We start from the raw sequence: 12766 nt of genomic DNA on the forward strand, positions 1-12766 counted from the left end.
CAGCCATCCCGTGGTGTTTTTTAATTTGGAAATGAAGTTAAAAATTTTCTTCGTTTGTCTATTGTTAATCATTATGTACATATGATCGTATAACTTTAATCTCCTCTTTCTTATTTTATCTGTAATTCTTTCTATATACATCTTCATTTCTCCCCTTCGTCCAGTCTTCTGGTCCTAAAGATTTTCTGAGTATTTTCCTTTATTTCTTCTCCAGCTCTTCTTATTCACCTCTGTTATTCAGTGTGAGGCATTTGGATCCGTAAAGGGCTTCCGGTTTAATTACTATTGCGTAGCGTTTAATTTTTGCCTGGAATAATACTAATATTTTATTATATCCGTTTTAGGTGAGCTTGTATGCTGATTCCATTTTCTTCGATCTTTCCTTACTTGTGGTGTTACACTGAAGAGCCAAAGAAACTGATACACCTGCCTAATATCGTATAGGGTCCCCGCGAGCGCGTAGAAGTACCGCAACACGACGTGGCATGGACTCGACTAATGTCTGAAGTAGTGCTGGAGGGAATTAACACCATGTATCCTGCAGGGCTGTCCATAAATCCCTAAGTGTACGAGGGGGTGGAGATCTCTTCTGAACAGCACGTTGCAAGGCATCCCATATATGCTCAATAATGTTAATATGTTAATGTCTGGGGAGTTTGGTGGCCATCAGAAGTGTTTAAACTGAGAAGAGTGTTCCGGTAGTAACTCTGTAGCAATTCTGGGCGTGTGAGGTGTCTCATTGTCCTGCTGGAATCGCCCAAGTCCATCGGAATGCACAATGGACATGAACGGATGCAGGTGATTAGACAGGATGCTTACGTTCGTGTCATCTGTCAGAGTCATAGCTAGACTATCAGGGGTCCCATATTACACCAACTTCAGACGCTCCACACCATTACAGAGCCTCCACCAGCTTCAACATTCGACTGCTGATACGCAAGGTCCATGGATTCATGAGGTTGTCTCCATACCCGCACACGTCCATCCGCTCGATAATATCTGAAACGAGACTCTGCCGACCAGGCAACATGTTTCCAGTCATCAACAGTCCAATGTCGGTGTTGACGGACTCAGGCCAGGCGTAAAGCTTTGTGTCGTGAAGTCATCAAGGGTACAGGAGTTGGCCTTCGGCTCCGAAACCCGATATCGATGATATCGTTGAATGAGACGCATTCTGACACTTGTTGATAGCCCAGCACTGAAATCTGCATCCATTTGCGGAAGGGTTGCTCTTTTGTCACGTTGAATGACTCTCTTCACTCGTCGTTGGCCCTGTTCTTGCAGGATCTTTTTCCGGCCGCAACTATGTCGGAGATTTGATGTTTTACCGGATTCCTGATATTCACAATACACTCGTGAAGTGGTCGCACGGCAAAATTCCCACTTCATCGTTATCTCGGTGATGCTGTGTCCCATCGCTCGTGCGCCGACTATAACACCACGTTCAAACTCACTTACATCTTGCCGGTCGGTGTGGCCTAGCGATTCTAGGCGCTTTAGTCAGCAATCATTAATAACCTCTTAATTCTTTACAGCTGCTCGCTCCCTTCCCAGTTTCCACACCTCAACTGATATGCCGTCTTCACCTGGTGCTCTGTTGTTTTTAAGCTGGCCAATGTACTGTTCAATTTCATGCAGCGATGGTGATTCGGAAGGTGGATTTTCAACTCGAGGCTGCCTGAGAATTAGTCGTTGTTTTGGTTCCTCGCAGTTTAGAAAATTTTAGAAGTATTTTGCTACTAACTCACAGCTGTCTTTGTTGTTGATAGAGCCGATTTGCCTGCTGAATCTTTGAAGTGTAGGCTCATAGGCTTGTAACGTGTTATTTCTTCTTTGAAAACTTTTTATAAGTCTATAGTGTTGTTCTGTTTGAAATTTGTATCTATTTCCTCTTATCGTTTTTTGTGACGTGTGTGTGAGCTCTTAAGGGACCATCTCGCAGAGGTCATCGGTCTCGAGATTTACACACTACTTACATTAACTTAAACTAACCTATGCTAAGAACAACATACACACATGCCCAAGGGAGTACTCGAACCTCCGGCGGGAGCGGCCGCGAAGTCAGTGACATGGCGCCGCTAACCGCGCGGCCACTCCACGCGGTGTTTTTTGTGATATTTCCGTTTCTCTGTTCGAATAATTTTTTATGTCTGTTTTCTGATCTCAGTGAATGTGTTCCAGTTTCTTTTCTTTATGCAGGGGTTCCATTTTTTCCAAGCAGTTAGTCTATTCAAATGGTTCAAATGGCTCTAAGCATTATAGGAGTTAACATCTGAGGTCATCAGGCACCTAGACTCAGAACTACTTGAACCTAACTAACCTAAGGACGTCACACACATCCATGTCCGAGGCAGGATTCGAACCTGCGACCGTAGCAGCAGCGCGGTTCCACGCTGAGGCGCCTACAACCGTTCGGTCACACCGGCCAGCAGTTAATCTATGCTCTGTCGCTTCGTCAGGTATCTTATCCCATCGCCTATGTTTCCTTCTTTTTCGTGGTTTTTCTCATTCTGTCACCGTTTCTATCATTGCTTCTCTGATTTCATCTCAGTTTATCATCTTCTTACTTTACGTGAAGCTTTTTAATGAATTCGTTCCTGTTCTCTGACAAGAATTTTGTGTCAATTCTATGGACTCTTTTAAGTTTGGTGTTTGGTCTTGTAGGCTGAAATTTGGTTTTGGTTTCTGTTGAAAAGTGTTTAGAATCTATGCCTAGGCCTCTTCTGACCCTTACGCTCATGACTTCTTTATGGTTTTGTTTGATTATTGCCACATGATCATGTTGATTGGAGCCTAAATGTGAATTAGCAGAAGACCAGGTCTTCTTTTTCCTTGGTAGTTACAGAAAAAGGTTACGTTAGTTTTAAGTCAAATTGTCTGTAGAAGTTGATGAGTCTTTCTTCTTTCTTATTGGTGCGTTTGTGTGCAGGAAAATTTCCTACTGTTGCCTTGTATTTCTCTTCTCTGCTGATCTGTGCGTTGAAGTCTCCTACGAGTAGTTTCACGTGGTGCTTTGGAATTTTTGACGTTTCATTTTCTAGTGTCTCCCAAAATTGTTAGACTCTTTCTGCATTTTTTCTGTTGTCATTGTTGGTAGCTGCATGTGCATTTATGATGGTATAGCTCTTGTTTGCTGATCTAAACGAGGGAAGTGATATTCACTCCGATGGGGACGCAAAATTCATTACGGATTCTGTAAGAGTCTGTTTGACCATGAAAGTTGTTCCAAGCATAGTGACTTTCAATTTATTCTTTATGGCCGGTTTTCCTTTATAGATCCTGTAGCCCTCTGATTCAAATGCGTTCTCGTCACCTTATCTGGTTTCCTGAAGTGTTAGTGTGAGAATGTTGCGTCTGTTTAATACATCCCTCAATTGTTTAGGTTTCCCAGTCTTTATAGTAGGGTGTTGATGTTCAATGTGCCTAGCAGATGTTTCTTCTTAGGCCGTATGCGAGAAGTTCTACGAAGCTGTGAGTCTTCCTTATATGACGTTCTAGGCTCTCTAGAATGCGACGGCCTAGTTGCATTCCTGTTTCCAGCGATGAAGGATTTTTACCTCCTGGAGTACTTTTCCGTTCGGTGTTTACCATCATGTCTTGGTTGAAAGTAAATTATATAATTTAAAAACTAATTAAGCCGGCTGCGGTGGTCTAGCGGTTCAGGCGCTCAGTCGGGAACCGCGGGACTGCTACGGTTGCAGGTTCGAATCCTGCCTCGGGCATGGATGTGTGTGATGTCCTTAGGTTAGTTAGGTTTAAGTAGTTCTAAGTTCTAGGGGACTGATGACCACAGATGTTAAGTCCCATAGTGCTCAGAGCCATTTTGAACCATTTGAACTAATTAAGAAACGAAAATACTTAAGATTAAGAAATGATATACTTAAAATTAACAATTTACACACACACACACACACACACACACATATATATATATATATATATATATATATATATATATATATATATATATATATATATATATATATATATTGGGCGTGCGTGTGTGTGTCAAAAAATGATGTACACATACTTTGAAGCGTCATAGAAAATTTATTTCCCCTTCTACAATGTTACATTTCTAGAAATGGAAAGCTTAAAATCCAATTGGAAAAATCAATGTACTTTGCAAATGTGATTAATGTTCAAACTGGTGGCCTTCAGCATCAGTACATTTCTGAGTACGAGTCACCACTGATTCCGTACATCGTACCAAAGTGTCCAATGAGATTTCTGCGCACGCCGCCTGAATCTCATTCCAAAGTGTGTCCAGGTTACGTGGTTTACGTTTGTACACCTCATCTTTTACTGTGCCCCATAAGAAGAAATCCAGCGGCGTGAGGTCTGGAGAGCGTGCAGGAAACTCGATTGGCCCCCTGTGTCCTATCCACTGGCCTGGCACATTGTGATCCAGCTATGCTCGTACGTCCTTGTGATTGTGCGGCGGGGCGCCAACTTGTTGTAAATAAAACTCATAATTACCGTATAATGCACGAATGGCAGGGATTATGGAGTCAGCTAGCATTGTTAGGTACTTTGCTCCAGTAACAGTATCTTCAAAGCGGAAAGGCCCAATGAGTCCCCTTGCAGATAAACCACACCACACATTTACACCAGGCAAATTCACAGCCTTTTCAACTGTAATGTGAGAATTATCTTCAGCCCAGTACACACAATTGTGCCTATTGACAGTTCCATTGAGTTTGAATTGGGCTTCATCCTACCAAATTATGCTACCCATAAATCCCAGTTCACGTCTCACCATCTCCTGAACCCATTCACAAAATTCTAACCTTTGATCTGGATGGTCGTCACTTAGCTGTTGCACCAGCCTTGGAATGTACACACGAAACTTGCCTTTCTTCAGAAAGCGTAGCACTCTACTAGCACTTACATTACTCTCACGTGCCGCTTGCCTTGAAGATTTTTGAGGCGAACGCTGAAAAATTGCAAATAAGAAGAAATCAGATAAGTGTCACACTCTGTATATGTACAATTGCATACCATTTACAAATGACCCGTCACCTGTTACTAAGACAGGTCATATTTTTATAGTATGCAAATGTACATATACGGAGTGTGACACTTATCTGATTTCTTTTTATTTTTAATAAGGTTAACAATATTACATATTGAATCTTGTGGACTTAAAAGTAATTAAGAAAAGGAAATACTTAAAATTAACAATTTACACACACACAGGGTGCGTCAAAACATACATACACACTTTGAACGGTCATAGTCAATTCATTTCCCGTTCTACAAGGTTAAATATCTGTGAGAAAGGAATGTTATGTTTCTTCAACAGGTGGCAGCAGTGGTAAGGAAGTAACTGCAACACGGCGGACGTGCGTTTGAGCTCTGAAGCGCGGAAGCAGATAATTAAGTGGTACTGGAAGTTTGAGAATGTAGCTGCGGTTCGAAGACAGTGGAGAAGTGAGTATGGTACAGAACCACCTTCAAGGTTAACAATTACACGTCTACGAAACAAATTCGAAATTCGTGGAACAGTGTGTGATGTGCATAAAGGTCGATCAGGGCGACGTCATACAGCTACAAGTGATGATTCCACAACTGCGGTCTGCAAATCTGAAGAAATCTGTAGAAAATACAATTTTTTTTAAAAAATATCCCATAAAATTGGAAGGAAAGTCATATACACCGTCTGTCTACGAATCATGTGACTCCTAGTAAACAGAGTGAATCCGAACCTCACGCACAAAATTTCGGATTTTGTAAATGGGTATTTTCTGAGTATTTTGATACAAGGCACCTGTGGACTCCGGTGGTTCGTTTCGGTGTATTTGTATTTTGTTTGATTTCTTGCCCCAGTTTATCTCAACTGCACCGGAAATATCTCCACACCAATGCAAATGTCGACAGTATGTGGTTCCAACATGACGGGGCGATGGCACACTTTGCACTCGATGTAAGAAATGATATCGATGTACATTCTCGACAGCAATGAACTGGTCGTGGTGGTCCTGTTCTATTGTTCGCTCGGCCACTAGGCATAACACCAAAGTATGCTTCTCCTGAGAGCATGTGAAGACTGCGCTTTATGTGACCCAGGTCGATACTCACATGGTCTTATTTGACAGGACTGTCGCAGTCACGGAAGTCGCACGCCAAAATCGTGGGATTCTTCGGCGCGTAAGAAAGTCGATCACGCGTCGCTTTACGCTCTGACGTACTCATGGTGATCAGCGTTCTGAGCAGTACCTGCACTGAGCAGGTTTTACCAACTGCATCGAGTGTTGAAAGAATACACTCAAACACATTGGGATAAAACTGAACCTGTTTCGTATGAAGGTTGTTGCATGACTGAATGATTTGTGTGGTACCCTTTTAGTTATTGCTTTTCACAAAGTTTTTTTCCTTTTTGTGAAAGTATTTCTTTGTTATTCTGTAACGAGCCACCGAGGAGCACAGATCCCCACCTCTCACTTTACTTGCGTGCATTACAGCTACAGTGTAGTTGATCGCTCCTTGCGAATAGTATTAACAAAGTAGTAAGGATAAATAACACTTTTAGCCCTTAAAACTGTAATAGTATGCAGCATATTTCATTTATTTTGCATATGCAGCACAGTAGAAAGAATATGTGATCAAATTTGTAAGTGATTTGGGGTGTACTGGATGCGAAACTTTGTAGACGGAGAGGTTCTAACCCGGTTAGGCATCGATTGGAACAAAAATTGGATGGCAGAGACTGGTGCGTTATTCCGTGGTGCTTTAACTCCATGCCAGAGTTCATCAGTGGCAGAAGCTGACGAGTGGTGGCGTACACCCATGACTACATGTTTTCTATGGATGAGTTATCTGGAGAATGTACTGATCGGTGCAACGGTCGAACACTCTGTGTTTAGAGGTAGATCAGGCCTTTACTGACAGCATGCCGTCTCACGTCATCTTGTTGAAAGGTAACGTCACAGAGACAAAGTTGACTACAGCTAGCAGGTGAAACACAACAGAAATGTAGCGTCTGCTGTCCAAATTACCGGCGTTAGTGTTGTGTACCGAATGACACGCCATGCCATTATGCCACGTGACGAGCTCACGGATGACGATGGCGAATGCAATCTGGTTACGTCTTTTTTTTTATTATTCTTCTCAATGCCTCCACATACGGATATATGCATCGTAATGCTGCACACAGATCCGGGATTAGTCTCAAAAGACAAAGTGGTACCACTACATCCCGGCTCAAAAGGCGTAAAAGAAACTAAAGTCGCAGGACACGGCTGGCTGGGAGACCCCGAAGGGTAGGTTAAGCTGTCCAGTTGGAAAGGTTTTTCTATCGTTCGCGCGTAGTGGCACCTTCCTTTCACAAAGTATGAAAGTTGTGTGTTTAAGTGTATCTGGAAGGTGTAGATGGCTGTAATGGGTTAATAAGGGGCAGTCAAATGGAAACCCAACACCCTCCACAACGGGAACATGGAATGCTTCCATTCAAATGTAATCACCACACTCGTTAAGAAACTTATCCCACTAGGAGACGAGACGAGCAGTGCCTGTTTCGTAGAATGCGATCGGCCGCTGACGCATCCATAACCGCAACCACTCTTGCACTTCCTCGTCCGAAGGAAACTGACATCCACGCACGTCTTTCTTCAGATCGCCAAATGTCAGAAAATCACACGATGAAAAATCGAGGCTGTACGGAAGATGTTGCAATGTTTCCCAGCCAAATCGCTGAAGTGTAGTCCTCGTCCGATTGGTAGAGTGGGGGCTGACGTTGTGGTGCAATAAGGTCATCCCATCCGACAGCCTGCCGACAGCCGGCAAAGCCAACAGTGGAAACATCCCACATCTACCCTACCAAAGAAACCCAAAGCCGGTCACACAAGTTCCGCTAAGCTCATGATGACCTTCTTCGACTGCAGGGGCCTCTTTGCGTTCCTCCAGCTTGGAACCAGGATCAATGCACAGCGCTATGAAGACACTTCACAGAAACTGCGACGCGCCATAAAGCCGAAACACCCAGGAATGCGTCGGACGGAATCATTCTGTTGCACTATGATGCCGGCCCCCACTGCCAATCAGGCTACGCTTAAGCGATTTGGTTGGGAAAGACTGCAACATCCTCTGTACAGCCAGAATACTTAACATGTGGTTTTCACATCTTAGGTGACCTGAAGAAAGACAGGCGTGGTCGTCGGTTTCTGCCAGACGAGGAAGTGCAAGAGTCGGCGCATTTTATGAAACAAGAATTGATCGTCTTATCCTCCAGTACGACAAAAGTCTTAACGCGTGTGCTGATCACTTTTACATCTACATCTACATTTATACACCGCAAGCCACCCAACGGTGTGTGACGGAGGGCGCTTAACGTGCCACTGTCATTATCTCCCTTTCTTGTTCCAGTCGCGTATGGTTCGCGGGAAGAACGACTGCCGGAAAGCCTCCGTGCGCGCTCGAATCTCTCTAATTTTACATTCGTGATCTCCTCGGGAAGTATAAGTATGGGGAAGCAATATATTCGATACCTCATCCAGAAACGCACCCTCTCGAAACCTGGACAACAAGCTACACCGCGATGCAGAGCGCCTCTCTTGCAGAGTCTGCCACGAGTTTGCTAAACATCTCCGTAACGCTATCACGCTTACCAAATAACCCTGTTACGACACGCTCTTCTTTGGACCTTCTCTATCTCCTCCGTCAACCCGACCTGGTACGGATCCCACACTGATGAGCAATATTCAAATATAGGTCGAACGAGTATTTTGTAAGCCACCTTCTTTGTTGATGGACTACATTTTCTAAGAACTCTCCCAATGAATCTCAACCTGTCACCCGCCTTACCAACAATTAACTTTTTATGATCATTCCACTTCAAATCGTTCCGTACGCATACTCCTAGATATTTTACAGAAGTAACTGCTACCAGTGTTTGTTCCGCTATCATATAACCATACAATAAAGGATCCTTCTTTCTATGTATTCACAATACATTACAATTGTCTATGTTAAGGGTAAGATGCCACTCCCTGCACCAAGATCCTATCCGCTGCAGATCTTCCTGCATTTCGCTGCAATTTTCTAATGCCGCAACTTCTCTGTATACTACAGCGTCATCAGCGAAAAGCCGCATGGAACTTCCGACACTATCTACTAGGTCATTTATATATATTGTGAAAAGCAATGGTCCCATAACACTCCCCTGTAGCACGCCAGAGGTTACTTTAACGTCTGTAGACGTCTTTCCATTGAGAACAACATGCTGTGTTCTATTTGCTAAAAACTCTTCAATCCAGCCACACAGCTGGTCTGATATTCCGTAGGCTCTTACTTTGTTTATCAGTCGTCAGTGCGGAACTGTATCGAACACCTTCCGAAAGTCAAGGAAAATGGCATACACCTGGGAGCCCGTATCTAATATTGGAACCATTCCATGGTTTCGTTATGGCGGCTGTCCCTCATATGTGGTTTGGTGTCATGTTTGGGTTGGACGATGGTAAGAGAACGGAGAGGGTGAAACATAATGCTGACTCGTAGCCTACTCTTCTTGAATAACACCAAGCGTTGCCGCCGAGCTTAACATCCCTATCATATGGACATACCACCATCAATAGTTCATATTACCCCACTTCATGTGACACTGTGAATAGTTGGAATTTAATGGCGCAAAGACTGGTGATCCGGGGTTTCACGCCATCATCCCTCGTCTCCTTGTAGATACGAAGGAAATTTGCCAAAGCAGGTACCCAGACGGTAACCTACCAAAGCACTGGCCACGCCAGACTTTGCTTGACCTCAGTGATCCGACGAGAACCGATGCATGCAACGAGGCAAAGCCGTTGGCTCAAAGTGCAAGACATGGTTGCACGACCCTATACAGCTGAACGAACAACACGTCTCCACGCATGGGATTGTTAAGGTCTTGCATAGCGTTAATTATCGCCCTAGTTAAAATGTCAATTCCATATTCGCACGATAGTCATAGGATCTTGACAAACCCGAGCAGGAATATAGCAGAACGATCAACCGTAGTGTTATGACCACCGTTGAACATATCCTCCTCAGATGGGGACGAAACGTTGGGTTTTAATGGAAAATCCATGATGACCACTGCATAGTAGCGTGGAATATTTTATTACTTGTTACATTTACGGCCGTGAAATTTACGTTTTACAAATCTAATGTTGTCAGACCACGATCCTACCGTCGTCGTATTACGCCGCATGCTGGTAGACGTTCCTTCTTTTCACATTGCGTATAATACGATTTTCTTGCAAAAGACGAATAATCAAATGCGAATTCCCAATTAGAAACCTGCTGCATAATCTTTCGTTATATACCGAATGTAGATTACGTAACCACATCGTGCATTTATTCTAAAAGTGCTTATCATTTACACATCCAGAAAGCTAGTACTCTTCGAGCCAGTTTGATGTTTGCTCCTCACCTCCTTTATGGTGCTGCAATTTTAAACCCTAGTGGCGTAGCACGTCTCTCCGAAATGTACGTATATCTGCGCGATTATTTAATTACGCATCAAGATTCGTATTTATTATGTACGAACGCAGTTTTTTTAGTAAGTACACAGTAAGTGCTTTGAGGGAAGAAATGGAATGTACAGTGCGACGATCGCGCAGCATAAAATTTAAAGACAACAACCTCTTTGGGCTTCCGAGAGGTAACTACAATATCCAAATGTTGTTCCATTAAAAGAGATTAATTTAGTGACGAGATATTATGCGCATTCATTAAAAGTGTGTATTTTATTTACGCGTCTGGTGTCGCGATTATTGCCGAGGCACGGACGAGGAATGTTAATGAGGACGATTGAGCCGAAGTGCGATGCGGGCTAAGTCGGCAGAGCTTGTAGCGCAGCAACAGTTGACGCCTGTGCTTGGGGTTTTGTTTTTTGCGCCGGCTGGCGCCGCACTGCGGTCGCGGCCAGGAAGAGGTGACTGCTGGCCAGGCGAGGCGAGCGGCGTCGGCGGCGGCGTCGGGGGCGGCGCCGGCGCCGGCCGTGGAGCCACGGCCAGAGGCGGAGGCGGCGGCGGCGGCGGCGCCTGCGCGGCCCGGGGGCGGCGCGTCGCCCACGCGCTGCCTATATAACCCGGCGTCCCCAGCGCGCCGCCCATCGCAGCCCAGTCCGCCGACCACACCGAGCAGAGGTAGGTCCGGGAACCGCGCGCTTACTTGCCAACGCTGCTGCCTGTAGTCGCTTCACCAGCCTTCATTAGAGGCAGCACTCACCGAGCTAATAGTTACAAAGTATCACAGGTTCGTGCCTTTTCACTCGTCGCTTTCGTGAAGGACAGAAACGTAGGGTAAAGGAAAGCCAGTAATCCTATTCTTCTGTAAGACTGTTTCGCGTCTTCGTAAGACTACTATTTGTTAACTAATAATGACAGGGTTGACTAATAGCTAGCTCGAAATATTTTACTTTTTCCGTTTGGATAGGCGTGTCTTCATTGCGGTACACGACGTTCCTAACGAGTGGTTATTTTCAAAATTACAAAATATCTCTGTACACGAAAGCCGTTCCAGTTGATTCGTTGTATCGGTCAATGATAGGCTTGGATTTAGAAACGAGTTACTATGTTACTGTATGACAGTAGCCCATATTACTCTCACGGTGAAGAGCGAAATAGTTCGGAAATTTACGTCAAACTGTTTTGAAACTGATTGCTACTAATCAGTATACATTATATGTTTTGTCTCTCTCAATTCAGATACTACAATTTTACTTGTTTCTGTATGGCGCGGAAGGATTTGCGTTTCGTTTTTGAAGATAACTCCTAGGGCGGAGAGGAGCTACCCTTGTCTGCTGCCTAACGTCTGAGTGCAGGTTCGATTTTTTCTTTTTTTCTTAATATGTCTATCGCCTAGGAAGCACCAAACGATACAAATCTCAAATATACAGAAACAGTACAGCGCGATCACGATTGTTCCCGTAATATAAAAGAACAATATCCGTACTAAACTTCACTGATAAATTAATTGCTTTAGAGACCTTTCAGAGAGTATGGACCAACAACCCGAAAGCGTTGGATCACATGCAACACTAGCACTGTACCTTGCCATTTCGGTGTCCAACTTTTACGCATTTTGGTCTCATAATTTGCGGAACCGTCAGGATCAATTACTTTACTAAACAAGAAAGATAGCGGCACCATTTGATATCAGACAGTTACATCTAAAGTTCACAGAAATGCTCCTCATCTATTTGGCGTTTTTAAGGTTTCCTAGCATTCTACTCATAAATCTCAGGCCTGATATTGACCTGCGACAGGTGGATTCAAACCAAATCGCGCATCCTGTCCGTTACAGGAGAATGTGGTAGCAGCTCCTAGCTTTCGACGAAGTTCCTTCTGCTAATGTTCGCTGTGGGTATCTGAAAACTGGGCTTTTACAGCACAGGATTTTTGCTTTCAGTGTCTACAAATAACAAGCTGACTGTCTTCCATAGTCGTATTAAAAACAGATCTCAACGTCAGAGGGATTTAATCCAAGGGGAGGAACGTAGATGCAATATTACAGCCATCCAGAGCAGTTGTGGTACGCTCGATTCATCTTCACTTGTTGTGGGGTGGCTTCCCTCTATTGTACTGTTTACAAAATCTGCAAAAAAAAAAAAAACTATGAAATGAAGCAGCTGAGACTCGAGATCTGGAATGACTTGCATATCGAGACGCAAAGAGAGACTGAGAAGTAAATTCACGTCAGAAGCCAATGCTTGCATATTTAATTGCTTTAAGAACTTAACTGTAAATTATAGAAGCCACTCTCTGCATGAAACTAGTATAAGAACTTA

The 12766-nt window shown here is 43.9% G+C and overlaps 1 protein-coding gene across 1 annotated transcript in view; it reads left to right on the plus strand.

The window, feature by feature from the left end:
- Positions 1–11079: 11079 nt before the first annotated feature.
- The window catches only part of LOC126298899 (uncharacterized), a 74854-nt gene continuing 73167 nt past the window's right edge, over positions 11080–12766 (plus strand). The window contains exon 1 of the mRNA XM_049990437.1: positions 11080–11123. The gene's annotated coding sequence lies outside the window, so the exon portion shown is untranslated. The remainder of the gene's footprint in view (positions 11124–12766) is intronic.

The sequence above is a fragment of the Schistocerca gregaria genome, chromosome X, assembly GCF_023897955.1.
Source record: "Schistocerca gregaria isolate iqSchGreg1 chromosome X, iqSchGreg1.2, whole genome shotgun sequence".
In the NCBI taxonomy this organism is placed as follows: domain Eukaryota; kingdom Metazoa; phylum Arthropoda; class Insecta; order Orthoptera; family Acrididae; genus Schistocerca; species Schistocerca gregaria.